Source organism: Eptesicus fuscus, chromosome 22 (genome assembly GCF_027574615.1).
Source record: "Eptesicus fuscus isolate TK198812 chromosome 22, DD_ASM_mEF_20220401, whole genome shotgun sequence".
NCBI lineage: Eukaryota > Metazoa > Chordata > Mammalia > Chiroptera > Vespertilionidae > Eptesicus > Eptesicus fuscus.
In genome coordinates this window covers 39,804,292-39,817,711 of record NC_072494.1, presented here as the reverse complement: position 1 = coordinate 39,817,711, position 13,420 = coordinate 39,804,292, and the positions used below count along the sequence as shown (strand labels likewise).

The following is a 13,420-nucleotide window of genomic DNA, read 5'->3' as shown; positions in this document are numbered from 1 at the left end:
TGTTTTATCCCAGCGCTGGGCAGTAGCACTATTCGAGCCAAGGTACTATTCCATTTCAACCCTTCATTTTCAGTCATAAATACCTCTCTTGATATGTTCCTTTGGGGTTGAAATTCACCAGGTTTGGTTTGGACAATGAGATAGATGAATTGGTAAGATACAGTATAAGCAGCCAGAAACTGGCCAAACGGGGGTGTGTGAGCAAGGCAAGAATTTGTTAGGGCCTCTTAGAACCCTCGCACCAGCTGGCTGAGTGGGCTCAACCTTTCTGAGTTTTAATTTTCATCATTCCTAAGGTAGAGCTCCATGCTCTCTTACAACAATAAATATTGTTAGGAATGAACAATTCTTGGAAGTTAGAACTGTGCTGTAGCGTGTTGGATTTAAATTCTAATCCCTAAAAGCGGCCATAATCTTGACAAGTCATTAAACTTCTGTCTTAGAATTCTTATCTGTAAATGGAAGGGGGTTCCTTCTAACCCTAAAACTTAGGTACAGTATAGGTTTATCAAGAGCTAAGGGAACAAAATCATTTTGAAAGTGGAGTTTACAGGTGAAATAGATTAGAGGCAAACTTAAATAACAGGTGCTGCGATTAGCTGAAGAACTAAGAAGCTATCCTTATATCATCCATGTTTGATCTGTGTTTATTATTATTATGAGAAGCAAATTTCAGAAAGCAAAAAAAATATAAAACTGCCTGGCCAGAGTGGCTCAGTGGTTGAACATCGACCCATGAACCAGGAGGTCACGGTTCGATTCCCAGTCTGGGCACAAGCTGGGTTGCAGGCTCGATCCCCAGTAGGGGGCATGCAGGAGGCAGCCGATCAATTATTCTCTCTCATCATTGATGTTTCTATCTTTCTCTCCCTCTCCTTTCCTCTCTCTGAAATCAATAAAAACATTTTTAAAAAATTTCAGGTCTCTTTATTGTTAAAGCCTTCATTTTTTTTTTTATTAAGGTATTACAAATGTGTCCTTATCCCCCCCATTGCTCCCACACACCCCCGCTCATGCCCTCACCCCTCTAGTGTCTGTGTCCATTGATTAGGCTTATATGCAAGCATACAAGTCCTTTGGTTGATCTCTCCCCCTTCCCCCATCCTCCCCTACCTTCCCTCTGAGTTTTGAACATCTGATGGATGCTTCTCTGTCTCTGGATCTGTTTTTGTTCATTAATTTATATTGTTCATTATATTTCACAGATGAGTGAGATCATGTGATATTTATCTTTCTCTGACTGGATTATTTCGCTTAGCATAATGCTCTCTAATTCCATCCATGCTTTTACGAATGGTAGGAGTTCCTTCCTTTTTTCAGCAGCGTAGTATTCCATTGTGTAGATGTACCACAGTTTTCTAATCCACTCGTCTGCTGATGGGCACCTAGGCTGTTTCCAAATCTGAGCTATTATAATTTTGCTGCTGTGAACATAGGGGTACATATAACCTTTCTGATTGGTGTTTCTGGTTTCTTGGGATATATTCCTAGAAGTGGGATCACTGGGTCAAATGGGAGTTCCATTTTTAGTTTTTTGAGGAAAGTCCATACTGTTCTCCACAGTGGCTGCACCAATCTGCATTCCCACCAGCAGTGCACGAGGGTTCCCTTTTCTCCGCATCCTCGCCAACACTTGTCGTTTGTTGATTTGTTGATGATAGCCATTCTGACAGGTGTGAGATGGTATCTCATTGTCGTTTTGATTTGCATCTCTCAGATGATTAGTGACTTTGAGCATGTTTTCATGTCTTTAGGCCTTCCTTGTGTCCTCTTTTGAAAAGTATCTATTTAGGTCCATTGCCCACTTTTTGATTGGATTGTTTATCTTCCTTTTGTTAAGTTGTATTAGTTCCCTATAGATGTTGGAGATTAAACCTTTATCAGTGATAACATTGGCAAATATGTTCTCCCATGCAGTGGGCTTTCTTGTTGTTTTGTTGATGGTTTCTTTTGCTGTGCAGAAGCTTTTATTTTGATGTAGTCCCATTTGTTTATTTTCTCTTTAGTTTCCATTGCCCTAGGAGCTGTATCAGTGAAGATATTGCTTCAGCATATGTCTGAGATTTTGCTGCCTGTGAATTCCTCTAAGATTTTTATGATTTCCCATCTTACGTTTAAGTCCTTTATCGATTTTGAGTTTATTTTTGTGTATGGTGTAAGTTGGTGGTCTAGTTCCTTTTTTTTTTTTTTTTTTGCCATGCATCTGTCCAATTTTTCCAACACCATTTATTGAAGAGACTGTCTTGACTCGATTGTATGCTCTTGCCTCCTTTGTTGAATATTAATTGAGCATAATGGTTTGGGTCGATTTCTGGGTTCTCTATTCTATTCCATTGATCTATATGTCTGCTCTTGTGCCAGTACCAGGCAGTTTTGAGAACAGTGGCTTTGTAATACAGTTTGATATCTGGTACTGAGATCCCTCCTACTTTGTTCTTCTTTCTCAGGATTGCTGCAGCTATTCGGGGTCTTTTTTTATTCCAGATGAATTTTTGGAGAGTTCATTCTAAGTCTGTGAAATATGCTGTTGGTATTTTAATGGGGATTGCATTGAATCTATAGATTGCTTTTGGTAGTATGGATATTTTAATGATGTTGATTCTACCAATCCATGAACATGGTATGTTCTTCCATCTATTTATGTCTTCCTCTGTCTCTTTTTTCAGTGTCCTGTAGTTTTCTGAGTACAGGTCTTTTACCTCCTTAGTTAAGTTTATTCCTAAGTATCTTCATTTTTTTTGGTGAAATGGTAAATGGGATTGTTTTTTAATCTCTCTTTCTGTAACTTCTTTTTTTTTTTTTAAATCCTCACCTGAGGACATGCTTAGAGAGAGGAAGGGAGAGAGACAGAAAGAGAAACGTCAATGTGTATGCTCCTTGACGGGATCAAACGCACAACCAGGTTTGTGCCCTGACCGGGAATCCTACAGCAACCTTTTGATGCATGGGAGGATGCTCAACCGAGCCACTCCTGCCTGGCAAAAGCCTTCATTTTTTTATAGAAGTTTTATCATTTGGATTAAAAATGACTTATCTTATAATTTCTAGAGTAGCAGAAACAGTTTGAAGCTTTTATTTGTAGGATTCTTTAAAAAATGATTTCCGTATTTTCCATTAGTATTTTTGTATGTACAGTACGCTTGTTCCTTAAACAGCAAAATAGAATTCTTTCTCAAATGTAAATGTAAGGAAATTGGAAAATTCAAGGGACAAACATTTTAGTAAAATCGATAAGTATTTGATAAAATAATTCATATTTTATAACACACTTCAATTTCATGAACAATGTAGCTAAATTATCATTACTATGGAGATCTTAATCATTAGATTCCATGACGTTAGCATGCTTGATATTATTGCCCTTTTACCATAGTGCTTCACATTTTTTAAAAATTTTTATTGATTTTAGAGAGGAAGGGAGAGGGATAGAGATAGAAACATCCATGATGAGAGAGAATCATTGATCAGCTGCCTCCTGCACGCCCCCTACTGGGGATAGAGCCTGAAACCCAGGCATGTGCCCTTGGCCGGAATTCAACCTGGGACCCTTCAGTCCGCAGGCCGGCGCTCTATCCACTGAGCCAAACCGGTTAGGGCCATAGTGCTTCACATTTAATATTCATTTACACTTTTCTTGTGGCTCAGTACATAATTTTGAACTTTGACACATATATAGTGGAGTGAGGGTGCAATGCCTAGTAAAATGGTTAAGATGTTTTGCATGGGTGTTATTGTTATAATGAGCTCGTTTTTGAGTCTTTTGAGTAAAGGTGATCTGGTCTAAAATACCCAGCCCAGAGCTTATTGTAGCAGTGTCATTTTCTTACAGCCACAGTCTAGGAATCCCTTCTTTCCACCGACATTAGCAATCCCAGTGTTTCTTGGCTTTCGTTGTCTTTTCATATCCTGACTTTTTCCTTCCACCTTCTTTTACAGAGGTTTCTTACCTATGTTACACTAAATGTTTTACTGCCAAAAATTGACCCCAAAAAAAAACATTTTTATTTTAATTACTTCCCATTTGGAATCCTTCAGTTGATCTTAGATTTATATTGTTTACACCTACTACTGTGTTTTTGTCTGCATTTATGTCCTCAGTCATAATGGAAGACAGAGGAGATCTTGCTATGGAAAAAGTTTTTCAGAAGATCGAAGCTAGGGAGACATTTCACAGATACCTATCTGACCAGTTAAAGAGTTTTAAATGGTTTCCCAAGCTTTTTGTCACTTAGGGCTCTCCTGTATCATCCTTTACAGCCAGTACCATTCGTTCAAAGATTGCTCCGAGGAAGACTTGCTATTTTATACACAGGGAAATTGACACAGAAATAAGTAGCCTGGTTAAAACCGTGGTGACAGAAGCAAAACCAGAAGGAAATTTATCTCCTTCCCTTGGCCATGTTGCCTCCATCTATCTTCGGGAGAACAGGCGAGTCCATGGTGAGACAGGCAGTCTTCACTCAGCGGATTCCAAAGAGCCAGTGCACGGAGTTGCAGAAGCATCTTGCAGGAGACTCTCCGAATAAGAGGTGTCACCGCCGTTCCGGGCGGGGGGCTGTGGAGCAGATGGGTCTGGAATAACCGTGGGTCAGGGCAGCACCACGGGCCACGAAGATAAGACAGTAGCCACACTGGGCTTTATGCACCATGATGCTGTCATTTTTCCGGCTGAGAAAAAGTGCACTCCAATGGGTTACCTTCTCGCTTCGCAGGGGGGGGGCAGTGCGGGGATGCCCGGGCTCTGAGCTCTCCAGAACAGAGGCCTTCCCCAAAAATCTGGGGCGCGATGCTGCGATTAAAAGGCGGTAGTGCAGCGATTGGAGGGTTTGGGCAGAAGGTCCCCTATGGGCACTCGGTAGCGAGGCGTGAGCGAGGCCGGGCCGGGCGGGATCTGGGAGACCCCGCAGGAGCCACCTGCAGGACCCCGGCGGGAATCTGCTTGAAGGGCGTGGAGGAGAGTGCACCCCTTAAATGGGGCCTGCTCCCCAGGAGGAGAGAAAGCCAGCACAGCAAAGGCACTGCCGAGATTGAGGGGTGACGAGTAGGGACCAGAGAGGGGACGGGGAAGGGTGACGCTGCATCCTGGGGGTGTGGGGGGGGGCAGCCTTGAGAGGGCAGCGGGCGGCGGGCAAGCGCGAGGAAGAGACTCCTTTCCGTTTCTTCCAATTGGTTTCTGTCAAAGATGGCCAAATTCCACGCTGCCCTTCCCCCTCCCGCCTTCCCAGTCCCCTAGGTTTGCTCTCCGTGCTGCGGGCGGCGGGCGGGGGTTCCGGGTGAGTGTGTGCGAGGGAGGAAGGTGCGGGAAAGAAGAGGCCCCCTCCCTGGCCGCAGCTCCCACCCCGCCGGCCCGGGGGGAGGTTCTTTTAGTTAAGAAAGGGCTCTGCCGCTTTAAGGTGGGGAGTGGGCGTCACCGCTGGCTGTTGACTTACTGGGGAGGGAAGCAGTGGGCGTGGCCATGCAAAGCAGGAGGCGGTGCCAGCGGTGGGCGGTCCCCTAGTAAAATAGTCGGCGAGGGGCGGGGCCACGTGGTGGGCGGGGCGAGGGGCGGGGCCTCTCCGGGAAGGCGGGGGAGGGGCCGAGGAGCGGTCGGGTTGGTACCATCGCGCGCGTGCCGGGAGGGGACGAGTGACATTCCCTTAGATGGGGGCGGGCCTGAGGCGGGCGGGGCGGCCCCTTCCCTCTCCGGCGGGACGTCGCGGCCGGGGGGAGGGGCCCCGCTCCGCTCGCGTCCGAGGCGGGGCGGGCGGTGCATTTCGTGGCGCGGAGCGGCGGGGGGAGGGCCGAGGGGAGGGAAGGGGCGGGACCGGGAGGGGAGCCGGAAAGGGGGAGGCGCCGGCGGACAATGGAGCCTATGTGTGTCTGCGGGAGTGGGACGGCGCCGCCGCCGCCGGGGGGAGACGCTGCGCCGCCGCTGGCCCCGGCCCCGGCCCCCCGGGGCTGAGAGCCGCCCGGGCCGCAGCCCCCGCCCTGCCCGCCGCGCTCCCCTCCCCCACTCCCGCTCGGGGGTGAGTGGCGCCTCGGGGGGAGGAGGGGTGGGAAGGACCGGAGTCCCGCGGGGTGGGGGTGGGGGTCGGGGAGCCGGTCCGTGTCCGCGTGTTTTGAGCCGGTTTGGGGGCCGGGGCGGCCACGGCCGCGGAAAGCCGCGGGCGGGGGAGGGGAGAGAAAAGGCGGGGGGCGAGGGTGCAGATTTGGGGAGTTGAGGGGAGAAATCTGGGTGGGGAGGTGGGGGCGTCCTCTGCCCGGAGCTCGCCGCGCGGTGCGGAGAGACGGAGGCGTCTTGATTTTTGAGGTTTGTCCCAAGCGGTGCTTGGAGAGGCTGAGTGGGGTGGGACGGTCCCGGGGCCCCGGGGTCCCGGGGTGAAGGGGCGGGAGGGGGAGATGGAGAGCTAAGGCAGGGAATTCTGGTTGAGGCTGGTTGGGTCTGGAAGCCCCCGAGGGCGGGTGGAGCGGCCGGGGAGCGGCGGGCCGGGGACTTGTTGAAGGTGTGGAAAGTGAAAGCTGAGGACGCCGAGGGCTGGAGGCTCCGGCAGGTGAGGTGACGTGCGGGTCAGGGAGTCATGGTGGGGGCCGTGGACACGCCGGTGACTTCCACAGTGGCGCCCCGGTCATGGACCTCTGAAAGTTGCCAAGGCTATTAAGATGTCACCGGCCAGGGCTGGGGGACCTGGTGAAATGGGGATCTCCTTAGGAAAACAAAGCAGGTTGTCATGTTCGGAGGGAAGAGCCGAGGCCTGTGCTGGTGCTGCTGGGGGCCTGAAGTCTGTTCTCCAGGAGCCCTGGCCGGTGATGGAGAGGGAGTCTAAATGGTAGCCCATGTGGGGACCCGGAAGTCATTGGACAGGGCAGTGGACAGCTATGTCCTGGTGGGGAGAGACTGAGGTGGGAATGTTGGACTTTGGTTCAGGCAGAGGTGGGTAGATCCCTGCCAGGGACTGTAGTGGGGGAATGATGGAGTGGCTATGGAAAGAGTTACATTTGATCAATGGCATGTGGTCAAGTATTTAACATTTGATATATTCAAGAATTAAGTGTTCATTCTTAGGCCAGAGAGGTGGACGCCCGCATTGTGATGAATCAGATTTAGCAGGTGGGAAGGATAAGTAGTGAAATAATTGAGAGATGGGGGGTGGTGGGGGAGAGATTGGTGGGTTAAGAACCTTTGATGGTCCTGTTGATTTTTTTTTTTTTTTGGACTGGATACTATTAATTTGGGAAGTTTTAGCAAGACATTAATGTTAGTGTGAATAATGTTATGGTCCTATAACTATAAATTTAAGAAAGACCTCTTTCCTAACTATTGAAACAGACCCACGCTGTCAAAGACAAAGATGGATCAATAAACGAAGGGAACGCTTAGATGGCATAAGGATGCTTTGAGGAATGGGAATTCTCTGTTAGCTGGTGGTGTGGATAAGAAGGGACAATGTGATGCAAAGCTGAAACCGTTGGCATTGCATCCATAGCTTTAGGACCTGGGCACTAATGGCATTGAGCCGTTGGAGTATCACTTTGTGGTCACGGTTTTGAGTGTAAGATGATAATAGTTCCATAAGATATGATAGGTAGATAAGACGGTGATTGACTCTAAGATGAAGGAACAATCTTCATACTGTTCTCTTCATATAAGGCCATTTGTATGTGATTTGGATTCTGAGCTAAGGATTCCTGACCTGGATGCTTAGAGGACCAGCGCTAGTGAACAAGTACTTATGTGCATTGGAATTTACTCCATGGGCTGTTCCCCCCTCGCCTTCAGGAGTTGCCTGCGCCTTCGAATCAAAAGCAAATGCTCTCTGGCTTGTGGGGGGGGGCGCGGGGGGGGGGGGGGGGGGGGAGTACAGAGGTTTCACAGGCATTATAATCAGCCACGTATTTGATCGCTGTGACTTGGTACAGTGGTTATAGTAATCAGGAAGCTGGCTCTCCCATTGGCTTCTGTGTGGCTTTGAACAAATCTCATTTATTCTCCGGTTTTCCCATTTACGATGTGGTGATACCCCTGCCCAGACCACTCGTAACGCATTGCCGTGCTTAACAAGTTAGTGCCTGTCCGCAAAGTGCTCTGAGCACTGCTGAGAATGGGAGATTATGTATTATGTAGCTCTCAACCTTCTCACCTCTCAAAACTGTCTCAGGAGCAGACCAAACTCCGCTTTCGTAGCAGTTATTAGCACACTTGATTAAGGAACAGAACAGAGTAGCTTATACATCTGTCTTGTGCTCTTTGTCTAGGTTTTGTTTTTTATTAGTTTTCCCCTTTCGGTGGCAAGACAGAAATAGTGATGACAGTTGTAGAAATGTAAGCAAAGGTCCGTGGGAGAGCGGAATAGACACTCTGAGAGCTAGCTAGCCTGAAGCTGGACCAGCCCTGAGTCTGTGTGACCTTGGCCGTGTTTCTTGTCTTCCTGGTGCCTTAATTTCTTCCAGTGAGAGAATGCTGGTGGGATGGCTTACCTGCCTGTCCGCCTTGGTGACTGTGATGTTAGGGCTCATAGACACTTTATTTGCTCCGGATCAGGGGTTCTTAACATCTACGCCCCACGTATCTATTGGCGATCTAATGAATCGTTAGGACCCCTTCTGAGAGTCCTGTTTTTTTAAAATGCCTACGCAGAATCACAAATGACACGGAAACAGTAAAATGTTAAACAATTGTGGTAGTCGTCTATATGCTTCTTTATGACGCATTAAATAGCAAAAAGCAGCTACAGGTCTAAAATACCATAATTTTGCAATAGCGATCAGTGTAAATACTCCTTGGCCATGTCTGCAGGGGCCGTATGTGATGTGAAAGTGTCTTTGTGGTTTCTCTCTCTCTCGGTGTCACAGTCACAGTCACAGGATTGCTGATGCTATGCCAGTTGTCACCCACGTTCACAATTGAGGGCAGTGCTAACTTTTACTCAGCGGTTAGTGGCTATGAAGATGCAAGTTTCCCCAGCAAGTTCACAGTTGCCCCTCCCCCCTCCCCTAGTCTCTCCACAGACCCCTTGGGAGGCAGTAGATCCTAGAGTAAGAATTCCTGCTCTAGACCAACTGACTTTCGAACATCAAATTATCTTATGGCCACTTGCATCCTGAGCTTTGCAATATTTTCTCAGCATCTCCGCCATGCTAAGAACCAGGGCCTAGAGAAGATATAAAATAAAAGGCCATTTTGCAACCAGCGGTGACTGTTCTTGGTTGTGGAGAAAGTAAAAAACTGATTAGAAGGAGGCTTTTGAGTCAGGCGGATTCTGCTGTTTCTGAACTTCCCAAGTCTCCGCGGGGATGGATGTGCGCCGCAGGGCTCCCGCTTACGTTGTGAGTTTTAGTGGTTTTGCCTTCCTTCCCATTTTTGACCCAGAGCGAGTCATGTTCTTCCAGACATTGTTTTGGCTTCAGCGCCTCGGGGAATGGGGGTCCTCTTTGAAATTGGTGTGAATCGGGATATGAACTTTTCCCTTTTTCTCATCCCTGTAGGCCTGAACGTGGGACTAACGGGGTCACTCCTCTTGGACCGACAACTTCTTACCTGTGGGGGAAGCAGAGCGCATGCTTGGGGAGCTCCGGGTCCCGATGTAGAAGAGCAAGCGGCTGGGACATCTTGAAGGTAAAGAGCCCGGTGATGCCCATCACGCCTGGGGTTTAATCTCCGTGGGTTGTACTGTTGTGTCTTTTCCTGCAGGGTCTCTTGTAAGATAAAACTGCATTTGTTTGTTTATTATTGTAGCAGTCCTCAGGGCAGAGGGCACGAGGTTACATGTCAGTCAGAACTGCCGGTGCAGTGGCCTTATACGTCTCTGTGAGCAGGGACTTCTGCAGCAACGCGCCTCATCGGAGCGGCTGGCCGGGGGGCGGAGGGGTTAAAGCAGGTGTTTGTCCTGTCGCCTGGTTGGTGTGACTTTGAGGCCCGGAGCACTGCAAAGCCCCGGCTCATTAGGGCTCCACCAGCACCGGTCGAGTTTCTGCTGGGGGCTGGGGGCTGAGGATGAACCTCCTTTCGGGGGGGCCCCTGCCTGCACATGCAGGGACACCGTTTACCCGTGTGTGACAGTGTGTGAGCATCACACTGCGGGCCACGGAGCACGTGCCTGGGGGAGTGGGAACCAAAGAAACTTTCAAGGAGAACAGGAACATTTGTGCTGAAATGTTACTTCGGGTAGCTGTTACTTTAAACGACGGTAGTTGAAAGTTATTCATTTATTTATTTATTTTTATTATCATTTTTGTTGTTGTTGTTAATCCTCACCTGAGGATATTTCCATTGCTTTTCAGAGGGAGTGGAAGGAGGGGAGGGAGGGAGGGGGAGAGAAAGAGAGGGAGAGCAAAAGTGATCGAGAGAGAGAGAGAGAGAGGAAGAAAAAGAAATGTCAATGTGAGAGAGACACACTGACCTGTTGCCTCCCACACATGCCCCTACTGGGGGCGGGGAGCCTGCCCACAACCTAGGTACGTGCCCTTGACTGGGAATCAAACCCACGACCCTTTGGTACTTGGGCTGACACTCTAACCATTTGGCACACCGGCCAGGGCTGAAATTCAATTTTGAGTGCTTAAATTTTGTCCAAACGCTTTAGCCTGATACACATTTTTATTTGCTTGCTTAAAGTTTGTTAGCTTCAAGGACGATAGATGTACGTTTCCCCCTGTGAGTTTGAGAACAAATACTAGTATTTTGTTTGCACCAAGGTTTTCTGTACATGCCCGTAGTATAGTTTTCTTTTTGCCACACGTTGGAAAGCTTAGTTCTTCCGATTGTGTACTTTTTCTGAGAAGAAGCCTTTTAGCAGTTGGCGTGCCAGAAGTTAAGGAGCGAGGAATGGAATCCTGAGGCCTGTTAGTCCCACATTCTGAGTTTGATACTATGCCTTTTATGGAGCAATGATCACAGCCTAGAAAAGTTTGTTAAACAGGACATAGTTGTAATAAACTTGACTTCTTAGAGCAGGAAAGTGGGAAAGATTCATTGGAAGAGTTGAAATTGGAATCGTAGCGGTGATTCTGGCCTGGGTCCGGTTAATTTATGAATTTACTTATGACTTGTGGCAACCTGTAGGGTCTCTTTTAAAGTTTCCTAAATAATTTGGCCTTAGGACACTCTGGAACTTGGTTCTTCCTTGCAGTTTGAAAACTATCCATTGTGGGCTAAGGGGGCTCCTTGTTACACTTCTGATTTGTAAGAACTCTTGTTGGACATTGTTCCTCTTGACGAGAGCCTCCGTGTTCTATGGATTTACCAGCTCAGTTCGGTATGACACTGTGCACACAGTAGGCTCTCCGTCAGAGGGAATCATGTGGTCCGCATTCAGCCCCCCACCTCCCCAAAGCATCTGAAAATAGATTTCCTTGCTGAGTGCTTGCCCCGTGGAGTTACAGCTGGGAGTAGGGAGGAGCGGTGAATGTTATTCACTTGGTATTTCAGAGTGTATCTGGAATTTTCTCTCACCTTTACAGTCAGCTCTCAGTTCTCTGTAGTAATAAGGAATGTGCAGAAGCAAAAATGGTTTTTTTTTCCTACTAAGCTCCCAGAAATTTAAAAAGAAGAACCATCAGTTTAACTTGTTCTTGCATTTCTCCAGTCTCTGGGAATAAATGCGCAGTTGGGAAGGAGGGAGAGTCAGGCTTGGAAATATCTGCTGATTGGACAGGGTACCCTTCGTACCCATTCTGTTCACATGGGAGATGACAACTTCCTCGTAAACTAATATTCTAGAATAAATAGAAACCTGTCCTTCTCTTAAGATATTCAGTAACAAAGTCATATTGTTGATTTAAAAAATCCACTTAGGAGTTTTTCTTCTTTACTTTTTCCTTGTCCAGGTGAGGGTCACCTTTGAGCCAGGGGTTCCTGGGCTCCCCTGACTTCTCACCTCCAGGATGAGCACTGCAGTATCCTGACCCTGGGGGTTTGGGTGAGTAGCCTGATGGACGATACCTCTAGAAAGCGCGCCTGGCTTAGACGATCTTGGGGGGAGAGGGGGAGGGGCACTCCCATTTTATTCAACAGATATTTTCTGAGCAAATGCATGTGCCAGACACTATGGTAAATGCTAGGAATATAGAGGTGAACATATCAGTCTGGGTCCTGCCTTCGTGGAGCCTGGTGAGAGAGGTGAATGTTGCACAGAGGAGCATGTCGTTACAAAACACGGGAAGTGTTGTGAAGGTGAAACAAGATGCGATGAAAAGTGTGCAATGGAGGATGTCGTGGAGATGAGTGGCGTTCAGGTGTCCTTCCTCTCTGAAGGAGAAACACCGAGGCTGAGACTCAGTCATTCGGCAAAATGACTGAGACTTCGGTGTGGGTTGGAGTAAGGGAGAAAGGTGTCAAGAATGGCTCCCAAACTACTGCCTTGAGCTGGATGGATGAAGGTGCCATTTACTAAAATGCGGAAGACTGAAGGAGAATGTTTTGGGAGACGGTGTAGAGAGAAGAAGAATTCTTCCATCTTGTTACGTGTGAGACATTGAGGTGGTGTCCGGTTGGCAGTTGTGTCTGTAAGTCCGCAGGTGGAGAAGTAAATGGGGTGGTGGGCATGGAGAGGATTTACAGAATGAGAAGAGGACTCGGGGTAGAGTCCGAGGAACTCTTAACTTGCAGAGACTGGGGAGAGGGGTCAGCGGCTGGAGGGCTGGGGTGGTGGGAGGAGACGTAAGGAAGGTGGTGTTCTGGAAACCAAGAGAGTCTCCTGGTCTGTGAAACGGGCATCCCAGCGGCCCGGCCTTCGGGAGGCTGTGGAGGAATAGGTGTGCGTGGACAGTGCTGAGAAGAGAGTTTCAGGAAGGAAGTGATCAACTGGCAAGTTCCAAGATGGAATAAGATGAGGTTAGAAAAGTGGCCTGTGGTGACCTTAGCAAAAACAGTGGTTTCTGTGACCTGTGGGTAGAAGTTGGTTTAAAATGGTTAAAGGTGAATGGCAGGTAAGGAAGTAAAGGAAAGCTGTGTCCTGTCGGCTCTCTGGAGCAACTTGGCTCTGAAGGGGAAGAGGATGCTAGGGCTGGGTTTTGTTTTGCTTTATTATTATTTTTAATCTGGAAGAGGCTACAACACGTCTGAGCGCTGATGGGAAATATTCAGGAGATGTGGGAGGTAGAGGGCATAGCCAAAGGAGAGAGGGAGAGCGCTCAGTAAGCTGAGGGGGTGGAGGGTGGGCCGCCTGTGGGGGGACGGCGCTTGGGGAAGAGGGGCCTCTTGTTTCAGTAATAGAGAAGAAAGGGAGCGGGTGGTGATGTGAACAGGTTGGAGATAAGGTGGTGAGGACTTCCTGCCTGGAGACCCCTCTTCTCCCTATAAGTCCTGGGCAAGACCATGCACTAGGCGGGGGAGGGAGGGAGGAAGGTGAGAGCTGGGGATGCAGAAGGTAGCGAGTGATGTTAGGCACGTGAGCTTGCTAGAGAATGGGGGTCGTTCTAGGAGTAGCTGACCGTCCTAGGAGTA

The 13,420-nt window shown here is 48.3% G+C and overlaps 1 protein-coding gene across 3 annotated transcripts in view; it reads left to right on the top strand.

Annotated features, from left to right (window-relative positions):
• LOC129147879 (uncharacterized) overlaps positions 1 to 13,420 on the top strand; it is an 83,729-nt gene that overhangs the window by 66,825 nt on the left and 3,484 nt on the right. The window contains exons 1-3 of one of the 3 annotated variants that reach the window (XM_054711582.1): positions 5,837 to 6,005; positions 9,463 to 9,592; positions 11,803 to 11,894. The gene's annotated coding sequence lies outside the window, so the exon portion shown is untranslated. Of the gene's footprint in view, positions 1 to 5,836; positions 6,006 to 9,462; positions 9,593 to 11,802; positions 11,895 to 12,185; positions 12,481 to 13,420 lie in introns of those variants that run through there. The other 2 variants (XM_054711583.1, XM_054711584.1) reach the window with 2 other exon arrangements.